The sequence below is a fragment of the Pocillopora damicornis genome, chromosome 11, assembly GCF_964200805.1.
Source record: "Pocillopora damicornis chromosome 11, jaPocDami1.2, whole genome shotgun sequence".
Classification (NCBI taxonomy): Eukaryota; Metazoa; Cnidaria; class Anthozoa; order Scleractinia; family Pocilloporidae; genus Pocillopora; species Pocillopora damicornis.
Window position 1 is genome coordinate 14,519,514 of NC_142680.1, and position 16,872 is coordinate 14,536,385.

At 37.6% G+C, this 16,872-nt stretch overlaps 1 non-coding gene and 1 pseudogene across 2 annotated transcripts; one reads left to right on the forward strand and one right to left on the reverse strand.

The window, feature by feature from the left end:
- Positions 1 to 3,168: 3,168 nt before the first annotated feature.
- Positions 3,169 to 11,515, reverse strand: LOC149037711 (leptin receptor overlapping transcript-like 1; annotated as a pseudogene). The gene is made up of 5 exons (XR_016180770.1): positions 11,471 to 11,515; positions 10,732 to 10,814; positions 4,626 to 4,681; positions 4,432 to 4,463; positions 3,169 to 3,806 (listed from the first exon to the last, which is right to left on the reverse strand). The product of XR_016180770.1 is annotated as a leptin receptor overlapping transcript-like 1 (transcript).
- On the forward strand, positions 7,875 to 7,947 carry Trnaa-ggc (transfer RNA alanine (anticodon GGC)). Its single transcript has one exon. It is a non-coding gene; the product is annotated as a tRNA-Ala (tRNA).
- Positions 11,516 to 16,872: the final 5,357 nt, after the last annotated feature.

The window sequence follows — 16,872 nt, forward strand, 5'->3', positions numbered from 1 at the left end:
GCCTTACTTCGTGATGCCCTCGACATGATTGACAAAACTAATGAACCGGGTATTCTCATTTCCTTAGATCAAGAAAAAGCTTTTGACCGAGTTGACCACGAATTCATGATGAGAGTATTGCGTAAATTTGGTTTCGGCCCCTCCTTTTGTGGGTGGGTCGAACTATTTTATTCTAAAGCCTTCTCTAGAATCATTGTTAATGGCTCCCTGTCCCCCCCTGTCCACTTAAGAAGAGGGGTGAGACAAGGATGCCCATTATCTCCTCTCCTTTATGTGCTAGTTTCAGAAGTATTATCAACGCAAATCCGTAATTGTAAAGATATTGAAGGTTTCCTGCTCCCCGGAGCAGGGGGCCTTCAATATAAAATATCCCAGTACGCTGACGATGCTACTTGCATCTTAAAATCCGAAAGATCTCTTTCTTCACTTCTCCGAGTCGTATCAAAATTTGAACAAGGATCTGGCGCTAAACTGAACACGTCCAAATCTGAAGCAATGTGGTTAGGAAAATGGCGAACTAGAATTGAATCTCCCTATGGCCTCAAATGGGTCACTAAAATGAGAGTGCTTGGTGTTTATTTCTCAAACGGCCTCGTCAATGTCGACGACGACAATTGGCGGGCCAAATTAGACAAACTAAGTTCGGTTCTAAATCTTTGGAAACAAAGAGACCTGTCTTTTATCGGTAGGACCTTAATTGTAAATACTTTAGGCGCAAGCCGTTTATGGCACGTTGCTAAAGTCATCCCCCCACCCCGTTGGGTGCACGATAGCTTTAAGTCGATCATTTGGCCTTTTATCTGGAGAGGAAAAATGGAAAATGTTAGTCGCGATCGCTGTTGTGCGCCCCCATCATCCGGGGGCCTCAACGTCGTTAATTTTAAAGCTAAGTGCGCTAGCCTGCGCCTTTCTGTTTTTTCCAGTTTAAGAGATGACTTTGGCACATCCAAATGGCATTACCTAGCTCGATATTTTTTAGGACATAAGCTAACTATTCTAGATCCCCGTTTTTCTTTTCCCACCAATTCTGCTCCCTCTTCCTTCCTTCCTTCCAATTACTACCGCCTTTGTCTAGATAATTTCCGTACCTTGCATCAGAAAACTGGTGCCTTACCTGATTTACTCACCGGTAAGAATTTATATCTTTTGTTGCTTGACCCCGTCTGCGTTGCACCCCGGTGCTCCGGTTTTTGGGCGTCTGCTATGGACCGCCCCATCAATCGTTGGGCCTGGGTGTGGCGCAAGTCTCGCCTAAAGCTAATTGAAAACAAGAAGAACGATCTAATTTGGCTATTGATCCATAGAATGATCCGCGTAAGATATCTCCTTAAGTCTTGGGGATACATCAATAGTGACAAATGCGCGATCTGCGGAAAAACGGAAACTATTGAACACTGCTTCTTGGGATGTCCCAGAGTTGTGAAAGTCTGGGACCACTTCTCCCCCCTTTTCCGTGCTCTACTCGACTCCCCCTTCTCTATCTCCCCTACATCTGTCTACTACCCTTTTTCCCTAGACAAATCTACCACCGCTATATCCTTATCTAACTTTCTCAAGGCAACCATCATATATTGGTGTTGGCTTGCCAGAAATAAAGCTACCTTCGAAGGTTCTCTTTTGAGCTCCAACGCGATTATAGACTTAATTAAGAAAGATGTCCAACTCAGAATTCTTAGTAACGACACTGATACCTTAAGGAATTTTTGGTCTTTTAAAAACGTACTTTGTTCGGTCGACGCTGGTAAGCCCATCTTCTTCCCCTCTCTTGCTCCCCCCTGAACCTTTGTATATAATAAAACTTGTTAAATCTCGCCCATGAGGGGTGCTTACTCCGGGCTACAGGCCCGCGCGCTGTTTGCGCCCCACATGGTCTGAAATATCTCTTTGTAAATAGTAAATAGAAAACTTTTAAATAGAACTTTGTTACCTCTTACAGGTGGGCGCTTACTCCGGGCTGTTATAGCCCGTGCGCTGTTCGTGCCGCCTGTAAGAGAAAATATCATTAGTTAATTGAGACCTGTAATTACCTAAATAACTCATAATTGAATTCGAATACTTTAATTAATTAGAATTGTAAATAGATATCATTGACGAAATAAAACTGCCTGGTCTCCAGGCTTTTATATTTAAAAAAAAAAAAAAAAAAAAAGTACTGTCTGCAGTTAGATATAGCTCTTTGGCATACAAAGCTTTGCTTTCATGTCCAAATTGAGCACTCTACTAGGATGAGTCATTGCTGTTAGCATTATGCGCGCTCACTAGTTTTTCTAGTTTGAGCACTCTGGCATGGCTTAGGTGATCCCACATGTGTGAGATCACTTGGGGTAGCTATATTGCCTTACCTCCATCCTAGCATCAACACTGCACTGATGACGCCCAGAAGGCCGAAACAGTACTGTCTGCAGTTAGTTATATATATATATATATATAACTAACTGCAGACATTACTGTTTCGGCCTTCTATATATATATATATATATATATTGAAAGTGGGAATGAAAACAAAAATCACTCATCAATCCATCTAAAAACAGGTAAACAGCCAACCTGAAATAATGATTTGAGAGGTGATAAAGAGAAATGTAAGAGGTAATGAAGAAGAAAAGGAAAAGCTAAAACAGCTACTCCTCTGGGTGCATGGCAAATGCATTACAGAGAGAAGTTAGTTGTCATTCACATTTGGGAGTTCAGTTTAGGAATATGCGTGGAAACAGCCATTTAACAACTGCATCGCTTGGTGGAGGCTGGGTTCCCTGAGATATCCATGAGCTTCCCCCATTGGCAGCCAGCTCCTAGATGGAGACTGCTCCCATATCTGGCAAATCTTGGCAACCCAGTCATGAACCCCCACGCAGGAAAGGGAAACAGGCACCTGTCACACTGAATAAACAGTAGAAAGAGGGAGGGAAGGAGTGGGGAAAACTGCCTGGACAAAGAGCTGCCACCCCAAACAATGATTAAAGTTCATGCTCAAAGCACACGCAAGAACGCCTCAAACGCAGAGTACATGGAATTCCAACATGCACATATGCAAAAACCCTTACCATCTATGGAATGCAGATATTGTTAACTCTGCTCAATTGCATTTGATTGCATATAAGGTTCATAATAAGTGCAAATAGTATTTTGTAGGGTTGAAATTGGCATTAAAAAACAAATTGAAACAGATTTGTCCTGAAAACTTTCATTTAATGGTACTGTATTATACAATCATTACAGTTAATCCCTTAAAAGTAAGCTTTTAAAATTTAGCATAATTTGAGCACTTCTTCCACTTCAAAGGAAACCTATTACTTATTATATATAGCATATGTGCCCAGAAATTTCACTCCCATGACCTAATGAGAAAATTGGGAGGGCAACATGATTCATTTTTTGTCAGGGACTCCATTGCTTATTTTGTGGGTGTCACTTAAACTTAATGTCTTCCCTTTTCCTCCCTTTAAAGAACCAGGTTACACTAAATAATATTCTAATTCTCTCATCAGAAGCCCACTTGCTTCTGTCAATTTTAACAAAAACTGTACATCCAATTCTAATTGGAAGTTCTCTTTTGAGGGCCTGAAACATTTCAGAATATGGTTCTGATGTTATCAAAAAGTCAAATTGTTCACAAACCTCAATCATTCTGTACAAAATGATAGTTGCAATACTTAATACACTTAAAAAAAAATGAGAAGTGTACAACTGGTGTCTCTTTAAAAGCCCCAGTCATCTTCACCAGAGAAAACAATAAAATAAATCAGAATTGTTGCAAAGATGAAGACATTTCCAGATGACACCAATGCCATAGCTCCCCATTTTATCTAGACATGGAAGAGAAACTCTAATAAGCAAAAAAAAACAGAACTTTGAATTGAAAGGGTCCTGCAGAACCCTGATCAGTGTAACTTTGTTTAGTTTTTGGGAAAAATAAAGGTATTTCTAAAACCCTCAACTCTCTGCAAAAGGTAAATTAATTGGGTATTGGGACACTATTGTGGATCTAAAAAGAAATGGGGTAGGAGGGGAGGGGGGGGGAAAGGCTAAACTTAGCAAGGGGGGGTTGTGATGAACTAAAATCCCATCCAGGGGGAGTAGAAATACTCCATGTCTCTCCTGCTTTGGCAAGGGGAATAGGCTACCCAAAAGTAACAGCACATTACTTTGGAAATTCACAAGGGGTTAGACAACACAGTAAACCAAAGGTGAGAGAGCTTTAGGGATCTGACTGTTGGTAAAGCAGACTGGAAGAATTAAACTTAAGGTTATGAATTTCACTATTTTCAATTACTTTGGCAATGACTTGAATCAAGCCAAGAAGGACCATTGAAAATCAAATTAAATGAAGAAATCAGTTGCTGAATCTACTAACTGCAGACATTACCCAGCCTAAGAGCAATACAGCTGTTCACCTATAATTTGAATACAGTATTATGAAATTCTACTCACAATTTCACTATGTGCAAGAGCTATTGGAAGACCTGAAGCAAAATCAAAAGAAAATTATCATAAGCCTTTTAACTTGAATAACTAAATGAAACTGAATACATGTAAATGTTTTTTTTATTTTCAAGTCAAAAGTATGTCTCACTAAGTGAGGTTTTTACAAATTACTTACAATTATAGCAACGAAATGAACTCACCAAACCCTGAGACAACAATTCCAGCAGTGAAAAACATTGCAATTTCTTTAACAACACTGAAATAATATAAAAAGACAGTTGATATGCAGTAGGAATCTTCTCAAACAACTACACCCATTCTCCAACTCCTCTGTGAGGGTCCCCTACAAGAGTCAAGAACAGATTGATAGGAGGACATGCCCAAATGAGCTGATCTATGCAAATAGGAGGGTGTCTTGGTACTTCAATGATTGTGAATGTATGAAGATCATATATGTGAACTGTGGATTAAGAAATAAATATGAAAGCAATCTTTGCAGTAATGAACACTACTTACGCAGTAGTGAGAAATAAGGCCTGAAAAAAATTCAGGCCTGTATGGGATTTGAACCTATACCATCTGCAGTACCCATGCAGTGCTCTAACAACTGAGCTGACAAGCCAACTGGAAGCTGGTCATGATGTAATGTTGGTTTGTACTAAACATGTAAACACTGCCTAAGTAGCACTTAGCTACTTTATTACTGCAAAGATTGCTTCATATTCATTTCTTAAATCTGCAGTTCACATATATGATTTTCATATATTCACAGTTGTTGATTTATCATTTCACAGGTTTCTTTTGAATTAACATAATGACCAGCTCCTAGTTGCTTGTTAGCTCTGTTGGTAGATCACTACACTAGTGATGCAGAGGTCATGGGTTTAAATTTCATAAAGGCCTGAATTTTTTCAGGCTTTATTTTCACTATTGCTTGTGGGTCTAGTTACATGGTTTCTGCAGATAACCAGGTTTTTTGTTACTGATCACCCTTAATTCATTTCTATCCTCAAATGCACCCAACCCTCTTAAGCTTGATAGTGTTCTGCTTCTCAAGGTGCAAGAAATCAACCCCTTCTTCTTGTAAAACACCTTTTCATCAATCTGATGGTTCAGTAGTTGGTTTATGCACGTTTTCTGGGGCATTAGTTCCCAAAAGTACTTAAGTAGTGTTGTTGTTTGAGTCTGTTCTTGTACTATTTTGACTTGCACTATTTTGACTGTGCAAGTTACATGTATTTTATTTAGTTACTCCTGTCTTGACTCATTTTTGTGAGTTAGAAACTTAAGCCATCTTTCCTGTCACAGAGCTTTAATGATATGACAAAATTTAACTATGAAACACTGAAATAATTTCCAAACACAGTAAGAACCTGCTTTTAAAAACCTAAAATTTGAGAACCTGTCGGGCTGAAACTTCCCAGTTAAGCATCCTCCACATAAAAACCATTCCCTTGCAAAATGGCTTTTGGAATTTCTAGGAATAAAGGTGTGAATTTTCACGGTAAATTCAGACTGGGAATTCCAAAAAATTCTTAGGAATTCCCAACCATAACAACTCTGGTTCTAAAAACCTAGAAATTCCCAGAAATTCCAAGTATATAGCCAACAGGACTTGGAATTCCTCTCTGGAATTTCTCTGAGTTGGAATTCCTAGGAATTCCAACTCAGAGAGCCAATGACTTTCCCTGAAAAGCTGCAAATCTAAAAAATTCCTAGGAATTTCTGGGAATTTTCATGAATTTTTAGGAATGTTTAAGAATTACTGGGAATTTTAAGCAAAAATTTGAGGCTAATGATATAAAATAAATACTTTAAATTTAAAAAAAAACCCAGCTAAAATTCAAGTATTCAATGAAATTTATTTAGAAGCTTAATTAAGGCTTACATGTAAAATATTTTTGATTAATTATTAACATCATTGTGTGGTAATATTAGGATGGAATTTGATTTATTTTTCTTTTCTTGAAAACTTCATATGGATTAATCCTCAATTACAGCTATTCATATAAAATAGTCCTAATCAATCATCAAATTTGGTTTGACACAAATTGTGAATAAAATCTGTTGATTCTTTTCCATAAAATACAATATCTTAAATTATATTTGAAAACCAAGCACTCTTGGGAGTGAAGGGGTTAATTACAGATAAATAAAATTGATTTTTTGATTTAAGTCTTGTTGTAAATGTAACAATAAATTAGAGTGAAGTTATCCTAAACTGCAAACTTAGCTGCTGTTTGTATTTTTTTTCCCTGGGCTCACAATGAGTTGGCCTTGAATGAGGTTGTCTACAAGAAGCTTGACCATTTTGTATCTGGATTCCACAACATCTGAATTTGAAAAAATATATATATTTAAATATATATATTTAAAGCTCAGACCAGGCCTTTAAGATGGCTATAAGGAAAAGGGCATTCATTGGATTCTCAAATTGAGAATTTAGTACATCTCTCTCATAGATTTTACTAAAAGAGGGCTGAATACATTATTTTGTTTTTACCATGGAGGGCTTCTTTACGTAATAAGGTTTGTTTAATAACAGTTCCTATTGTGAATCTTGAATGTTCCCAAACGTGACTGAAGGAATCTTGAAACCTTACTGATAGGTTTATTTCATTGTAAAGCACAAGCTTAAGAAACTGCGGCATGCAAGTGACCGATTCGATTCTCAGAGTTATTCTAGTTTCAGTTACGCCGAGGGTTATGTAAGCTTAATTCAACCCGCTACATCTATTCTTTTATAAGATTTTGATCACGTAACGAATATCGCAATTTTTACATACCACAAACTTTCAAAATCGTAGCTTTACAGATGGCCACTCGACCCTTGTTTGTACGACCCCTTGTTTCCATCGCTCTGACGAAGGGCTAACGCTCGAAACGTCAGCTTTTTTACCCTTTACGGTGGCTAATTTACGTTTTCAACCCAGTTGTTAACACTAAATTACCTGCCATACTCTCCCACCGATGCAGCACCACAGTTTCTTTAGAAACTTACCCCTTTATTCCCTTGTTTGTACCGGTCAATATGTCAACTGTTGTCCCTTCTTTTAACTCCACGGCGCCAACGACTTTCTTTTCTTTTAAAACACTCACGCTGTTCTCGTTTTCCCATTGAACCACAATAAAAGCTATCTTTAGAAATGTTATATTAAGCAAAACAGTTGAGAAAAGCGATCAACCGATGAAAAGTACATTCAAAGATGAGCGCCGAATGGAGTCTTGATGTGGAGTTTATATGAAATAATTCATATTTGTACTGCGGTTGTAGATGAAAGTGGAAATGTGATCATCGCAGTAAATTTTCCAATTTAAGCAATTGGAAAGAAGAAGCCTGAAAAAAATCAGGGCTTCAACGGGATTCGAACCCGTGACCTCCGCGATACCGGTGCGATGCTCTACCAACTAAGCTATGAAGCCACACATTGACCTCGCTCCCAATGTGTGGCTTCATAGCTTAGTTGGTAGAGCATCGCACCGGCATCGCGGAGGTCACGGGTTCGAATCCCGTTGAAGCCCTGATTTTTTTTCAGGCTTCTTCTTTCCAATTGCTTAAATTGGAAAATTTACTGCGATGATCACATTTCCACTTTCAAATGGAGTCTTCTTTGTTTCCGATCACGGGCATGATCACGTGGATCTTTTAGGACTTGTCATTGGCTAGCAAAGTGAATCCGCTGGCTTGCCGATTGCAGTGTTAAGAGAAGCGAAAAACTTTACTCTGACCTATCTGACCGGTTTTCTGCCTCTAGACGATGGATACCTTGGTGATATAAATAATGATGTGAGCTCACTCCATGTATAAATAATCGACAAGAATCGATCGTATTACAAATGCACGATTTGTGGCCGAAAGTTGTCGCGGAAACAAAGACTCGAAACTCACTCGAGTTGTGTTCATGGCAAAGGTGAGAAATAACACAAGGCAATCACAGTTTTGAATGCGACTACAAATCGTCTTTTACCCTCATATTTATAAAAGAAGGATACCACATTAGGAAGTATAAGAGATACATAGATGATCCCAGTGTACCAGTACCTAAATCTACAAAGCTTGACCATAGCAAGCGTTCAGCAACACGTTCCAACACCGCCATCTCGATTCCTCAGTCAGTCGTTTCCACTGAACTTAAAGCAGTGGTGACAACAGAGTAGAGTGCGTCTTACAAAGGAGAAACATTTGTACAAGAGACAGGAGTAGCTATATGCGATTACAGAGGTGCGTTGGAACTCTGGTCCACAAATAGTTATGCACTGTCTCAAGTATAAAACAATTTTGTTGATAGCTGACAGACAGAGAAGAACAACAAGTAAACTTTAGAGCTGTTATTATTGAAGTGTGACTTGCACTTTTCATTTTTATATAAAGTAGGACTTGTATTTTGCACCAAAAATAAAAAGATGTAGTATTTTTTGGGAGATCCAGTGATTGGGACATTTAAGAAATTAAGTTATGAAAGGAAACTTGGTTGGTACTTCTCACTAGTAACAAGTCTTGTTAACAAATATTTTCAGATCAGAGTTTCAAATAAAGTAAATTGAAGATGTCATTTAAAAGGTGTTTTTTCTCAAAGGGACATTGACTACCCCTTGTCTGCATGCCAAATATTTGCAAAGTGTGTGGATGATCCACAAGTATTGGAACTCTTACAAAAATGTTTTGTAAGAATAAAAACAGCAAAACAAATTACAGCAATTAGTCATGAAAACAGAGCAAAAATCTGGAAAAAAAAGCAACAACAATCATGAAAAAAGAAAGATTAATTAGGTGTTGAATTTGTCTGTCTAGGGCATGAAATTTCTACTAAAAATGATGTCAACAAAAAGTCTCTGACAGTGTTTGAGGCAACTGAGCTTGACTGTTCCAGGGTTTTCTAACAAAGGCAACCAGTAATGTAGGCTAGGGAAGTAACTTATGTTCATAACTAACAAAGTTCTTTAAGTGTAGATAACAATGTAATTATTGTTAATTATTGTGGAAGTTGTGTACCAAGGAACAGCTAATGAATGTTTGATGATTTTGGCACATCAGTGAACATGAGACTTTAATTTGTATCACAATAAAAATATTTTTTGATCATGGAATCCAAGAGTCCTTTGAGGTTAGAAAGCAAATCTGTGATATGAGTACATGGGATTAATTGGCAATTTCCATTTAACATAACTGACTGCTGGTTCATTAGAAAATCCATATTAATGTAAAGATTTACTAAAACTTAGTTTGAATAATAAATTTCATGATCTTTAAGTTATAAACATATACATGTATGTATATCTCTTGGTAAGTTTTGTATAGCAGACCTTTTATTGAGCCAAAGTTTTAAGCCTCTGAAATGACTCCTTTTCTTAAAACCTTCACATTCAAGGTATTGAGAATTTCTTAGAATTTATGTGGACCTCAGGGTATTTAAATTGCCTCAAACTCAATTCCCAGAAATTCCCAAGAGTTCCACACTTCTTGAATTATAGGTAGTTTGTATAGCTGAGAATTCCTAGGAATTCCAAGTCCTCACAAAACTGGTGTCTTCCTTTCCCAGAAATTCCCAGTAATTCCAAGCTTTTTAAATCAGAGTTAATTTGCATAGTTGGGAATTTTTGAGAATTCCTAGGAATTCCCAGAAAACTGGGAATTCAGTTTGCAAGGGTTATTTGCATAATTGGGAATTTTTGAGAATTCAGTTCGCAAGGGTTGTAGGGTAAAATCTCAATACAGCTTGGTTCTCATTTTCTCAACAGTAAATCACATGCAATACAAAAACTGTAATAAAAACTACCCAGAACACCGGGTGAGTTAAAAGACTAACACTGTGCTGATAATAGCTTCATAGCCACACAACATACCCAACTGTGTGAATAAGTTAACCAGGCAAGGCACTATAGGGCCGGCATACAGCACTGTATTACACCCACATCCAAGAATACACTAGTTGTTTATTTTTTTTTTTTTGTAAACAAGAATTAACACCCTGATTAAGAACACAAGTAGCCTAATTTCAAAGTAAACATTATTCATATCAAGAAATTATGGAGGCTAATTTGAAAAAATACCAACAAAGGTTCTAATCTGTTGGTTTCTGTTACATATTGCAAGACAAACAAATTCAATCTGAGTATTGAATACAATCTCCAATTAACTGCAGACAAGGTGACAAATTTAATTGACTGAAATGCAGTCATCCATTCTGCTGCTGAAATGATGTCTCCTAATTTATCTATTCATTTAAAATGAATCTATTTTTTGGTTCACGAGCAGCCGCTTTTCTTTCGCCATATGTTAATTTTTTTTATAGTGTAGTTGCTTACCTGGCAGCATTTGACGAAAAATCTTCTCAAAATCTTTTGGCAATGACAGTTGGTATTAGGTCTAAGGCATAAAAAAAAAAACACTGCAAGGAGAACAGCAGTATTCTCATTATGAATAAAATAAAATCAACTGTCTCATCTTTAATTGAAAAGAAATTTCAGTCTAAAAGGTTCAATTCTTTGAAATGAGGAGGCAGTATGGTTGAGTGGTTAGGGTGCTGCAATTGTGATCTGATAGTCCTGGGTTTAAGTCCTTGGTCTGCCTCCTACCAGTTGGAATTTTCAAGCTCTTCCTGTTAATTTGAGTATTTTTTTCCCTATAATAAAGGTCACATGACAACTAGGTGGACAATCAGACATGGTTTGATGCTACTCTGGTTTAAAAATTTAATGAATGTAACCAAGAACATTTTGACACTCCTGTCTAGTGCCTTCATCAGGGTGATCTAAATGCTGTAACAAGAGGTCCTTTTATACGCTCACTAATGAGCTGCCCTTTTCTCTGACGAGTAAATAGGTGTCAGGAAGGAAGCCACCATCATCATGATTAAAAGGAGCGTGAGCAGAGTTGATATACTAGGCTTCCAAACAAAGGCGTTGGTGGTTACGTCGATTAGTGGTGATAATTTTAGAATTATCCCACCCAATTGTGTGACTGGATTAAGGCATGTGTGCTCCGACAAAGCTGAATTTTCTTTGCAAAAGAAGACCGCTTTTTGATGCTCTTTCAAACGTGTACCAAACTGACACTTGGTCTGTCCAATATACTCATGATCACAGTCATTGCGCGGAATAGAATAAATAGCGTTGGTTCATTGTTCTTTTGTGACAGGATCCTTAGGTTTGGTTTGGAAAATCTTTAATCCACTGCTCATTCATCCAGAGATGGACGACAAACCCCGATGAGGGCAACACCCAGTAGTGATGGTAGCAGGTGAAGATGTAAATTGGTGTAATGGGCTGTTTTCTTCTCTCCACGAGCTTATGCTCTAGATGTAACACACACTTCCCGCCCAGGAGGAGACGACCTATTCCGACACGTTTATCTGCTCTAATGAGCCGTTGTGGCTGTTTGAGGAACATTTTGTAAGAAAGCTGGCTTTCATACTATTTACGGTGGCCAATTTACGATATCAACTCAGTTGATAATATTAAATTATCCGTCTATACTCTCCCACCGACGCAGCACCACAGTTTCTCTAGAAACGAACCCCCTCCTTTCATAGAGTTTGTCGCCGTCCTCTGCTTTTAAATTAAGCTAGTTGGACTTTTCTGTTTTTTTTTAAGTATTGCCTGATGGAGGAATCAGACTATAGAGGCCAGGCTACATCGCCGAATGGACCAGAGCCGTCTTTGAGAGGTAGAATAAGCTGAAAAGTACTTTGAATAAATAATCACACAGATAGAGTGTCGTACAACCAAAACCCAAAATGAGTTACACTAGGCCAATCAGAACACCAAGGAAAACATCACAAGCAGCCAATGGGAACTCAAAGCAAAACCAAGCAGTCGGCATTAACCGCGGGAAAACGCGGGTGTCCAAGTCATAAGATTGATTTTAGTTTTGCAACTGATCGGTTGAGAGGGTGACACTTGATTTCTTAAACAACCACTGAACGCAGTAAAGCAAAACCAATGCAAAACCAATGCAAATTTCACAAGTATCCACAAGTTTTTCATTCAATTTTCCTTTCAGTCATATTTTTTTAATTTTAATTACTGTGACTCATGTCAAACTACAGCAGTCATAAAAACCCTCACTTTTAACCACCGATATAGCTGGGTTAGGCGTTCTGTCCCACACGACTTTACTAATTTATTGCGTTTAAATCATGCCCAAATGCAGGGTTGTATGTTCTTTCGCAAGTGTTATTATTTTTGTTTTAGATTTGCTGGATTTGGGAACGAAACTTGGGAAGGAACTTCTCACCAACGTTTCAGCAGTTGCAAGGTAAGTAGTTCAAAATCTGATTTCTCCTTCTTCGTTTAAACACTTTACTAAAAGTGATGTGTTTCGGTATAATTTAAGTGTCAGAATAAAACCTCTATACAACCACCGTCAAAACCAACTCAGGTGGTTAAATAACTTTTTCCATCATCCTCCAGGCGTCGTTCATCCAGCGACAGCGATAGCGCACATTCTTCACGACGGGACAACTTTTGTCTAGTACAAAAGAATGTATTTCGCCATTTCCCGATGAACAGCTTTACCGTGCTGGTAAAGCACGGTAGAAGCACATTTCTATGAACATTTGTAATACAAATAAATGCCCCTGTAATAGTACACCATAGTGGCATCAACTAGAAGAATATTCAAGAAAGTTCCAAAGCGTTAAATCAGAATGCAGCAGTATCCACATTTCATGGCAGAAATATCCAAAACTCCCTCTTAATGTCTCTCTCCGTAACAACACTGTAACTGCGTATCTGAGAGTCCCCGCTGGCTAAATTCCCTAAATGGACGACTAGAGACTAACACATCTTTAGCTAGGAAAGAACTGAAGGGAATGTTCCAGGTCTGTTCTGATTACCGTTGGATAGTTTTCAATATTAAACCTGTTCATCGATGAAACAAGATAACTAGCATACAAGAGTCCTGAAATGTTTATTTTTAAGATGAGTTATTGGCCAACTTTGTTACGGAGGTCTCATTTTGACAACAAAGGTTGCACATGTAACCTGAGGATTTTAGGAACTGAAAAAACGTCAGCATCATCTCCAATAGTGGCCTGATAGGTTCAGTCATGACTACGTTTACGGAACGAAGTGGAGTCGACTTCTGAAGTTTGAGCGACACCTTGGGAGCTTGATTTGGTTGGAATGTATGACTAATACAATACATACATGTAGAGTAACACATTGCTGAGCGTAGGTTTCTTTTGTCCAGTGGGGCATAAAATCCTATTTTCAGTTGGTTGTATTTAGGTTTTGTGGGGCTGTATTTTCAATAAAGAACACAGAAAAATTTATTTGGTTGAGGTAGATAAATACAAGGTTGCAAATGGAAGAACCTAGGGAAAAAAGATAGGTGCATTACAAGATCAGAACACAAGCAATATTTTAATGAGTCATATGTTGAGTTGAGTACTCTGAAGTAACATTACGTTCACGTTGCTAATAATTTTTAAGCCAATACGATTTGCAATTTTACCTGGAGGTTTTAATTAACAGAAAGTTCAATAGAGATAGAGTGTCACCATCATAGATTTCAGGAACAGTAATCAGAGACAGAACTTAACTACAACAGAGTTCAATTTACAGGCAAATGCATGATGGTTTCATATGATTTAAAGTACCAGAATTTTTCAAGTTTTCTTATTACTGAAATTGTAATTCATGCAGCGCGTCTACCAAATTCAAGTTATGTGGAGACAGAAAATGAATAGGTGAACTTGACATCATCATGCAATTGTCGACTTCACATCATCATGCAAAGTGCTAATCTACCGTACAAAAAGGTAAAAAAAAAAAAAACATGGTAAGCAACTGAACTTCATGTATCACTTTATGTTAGAGCACACAAGAGGACTTGTGAGACCTGCTTCACTCTCATTTGCCAGAACATCATTGAACTTCCAGTACCAATCAAAATTCAGAATGACTGTGACAGTTTGGAACTGATCTGTTAAGACTGTGCTTTTAGGGGATCTACAGACATGATTAGAACCCTGGGTCTCTGAGGATGCCTGATGGTTATCTAATCCACATCAAGTAGCTCTAGCTTCTAACTATAAACATAAAAAATGTCAGTTCCATTGAACTGTCTTCATGAAAACTCAACAAAGTCTAAGCTTAAGTAATTAAAGTGCACTTTGGTATTCTAAATAAGCACAAGTAAATTTTTCACAAACAACAAATGTTATGAGCTCATAGGGTGTGTCCAAATCATGTTATTAATTATTTGTAATGTATACATGAAAGATACACATTCACAGGAAATCAACAAACTGATAGCAGATAAATTTGACAGCATTGACTAAATAAAGTGTGTGCTATCAAAATTTGTCCTTCATTTGAATTCTTATTAAGGAATGCAATTTTGTTAGTGTTTATCAATAAACATAAAAGTATCAAAGTTTTTGTTTATTTTGGTCAGCTACTGTGTATATCTATCAGCACAACCTACTTTGTGTAAATCTGATTGGTTTTTAATGAGATCAATTGTTGCTGAGCCAAGGTTACATTTGTACATGAGTTATTGCTTTTAAACTAGCGATACATGAAAAAGGCACCTAGCTGTTTTCAGCCAATGAAAAGAGTGTAATTTTTCATGTATATCAGTACTGTGATAATTTCACCGAAACCAAACAAGTAACTGACAAGGAGTTGTAGTCTACCAAACAAGGCCTAATACACATGTATTGCTACCAGGTATAAATACCAATGTTTATCTGAACCATTATAAAGAGAATCTAGAAGACTTCCAAGCTTACAGGACGTCATGAAATGTTAAGGTCTGAATAATTCAGGGTATTACTTGGAAAACATAACACTAATCACATTTCAGTTGTAACATTAAAGTACTAGGCTCCTATTCAAATTTTAATAAGGGCGAAACCACTTTGTTACTGAGTTTCAATGGATTACTTTCCCAAAGTTTGGAATCAATCACAATAGACATTTAGCACCATGTTAACGACAAACCGCAATTCCAAGTTAGGCGTTAGACGTTTGAGACTTTGATCGGTTTAGCTATGTAAACATGAAGGAATAATTTCATTTGAAGGGGCCATATTCATATTTTCACTCACTGGCTAAAAATTGTTTATTCAATTCTTATTCGATGACATGTAATCGCGCAGAATACCCTGCCATGGGTAGCAGGGTATTCTGCGTGCAGTTTAACAAAAATTGTATCGTAGCATGTACTAAAAAGAGTGGTTAAATAATTTTCTTACTGAGCATGTGGTATGAACAGAAATTCAGGATAAAAAAGTTTCAATGTGGCGCAACCTGCACTAAAGGTCCAGACCATGAAATGTTGGCCTTTTAGAGCACAACTCCTCGCTGAAATCCGCACTTAGAAGACAAGCCGATTGTAGGAGAGCCGGCGTGCGAAATCTAAGCAACAAAGATGAACGAAAAACTACATAAGACACGCTCTTCGACTACGTGTTACGGCCACATATGCAAAATAGTTGCTTTCTGAAGCTTACGTAACTTAGCCGAGGGTAGACTGGAACCTATCTTTGACGATAGTAAACCACGTGACAAGCGCTCTGTTCACGGTGACAAATCCAGCCAGGAATAAATATCTTGGATTATGACATAGTGTGGTTTACAGTTCGTGTAAGTAACACAAAAATGGACGCTTAGTGAACAAAACTTTATCTGCGCTGGTAAAATTGCAAGAAAGAAACAGGCTTTACTTTAAACATACTCAAATGGAAAAACAAATCACTCCGATGAAGGGCTAACGCTTGAAACGTCAGAAACGTCTTAAGACTCTTTACGGTGGCCAATTTACGTTTTCAACTCAGTTGTTAACACTAAATTACCTGCTGTACTTTCCTACCGACGCAGCACCACAGTTTGAACTCTCCAGGAGAAATGAAGTCTTTGTTTATTAAATCACAATAATAAAAACGAAATACACCTAACTAAGCCAAAGGCGACCCATTTCCTTAATTATTACAATTCATGTTATCTACTGGCCTGTTTAAGTTATGACAAATTCAAAGTGGTGTCAGATTAGGTTGGTGAGAGGCTAAATGCCGGCTTTTATTTGGTGTGGAATGCCTTTAATTTTTCACCAAACATTAGACTGAGACAATGCGACAGTGAAATTCAGATGACGGGGAAAAATGTATTTATCTAATCATTCAACATCACGTGAAACACACTGAAGAAAACTAACTACTCGAACTCACTCGTATAGACATTACATCTTTTGCAATGTCGACCTGCTATCAATAAATTTCGCCAGAGAATCAACCACCGATCTAAAAGCATTGTCCTGCATTACGTAAAGGTGATTTATCCAAGCCAATTTTTTTCAATAACCCTTAGAAATGTAGGCTCAAGGACAAAGAGGCAAGACTATTAACATTATCTTTTCACGAGAGGGTAATGCATGTTTAATGTGACCGGTAAGACCAAGTCATACTCTTTGATCTGAACAGTTTAAAGGAAATGAAAAAC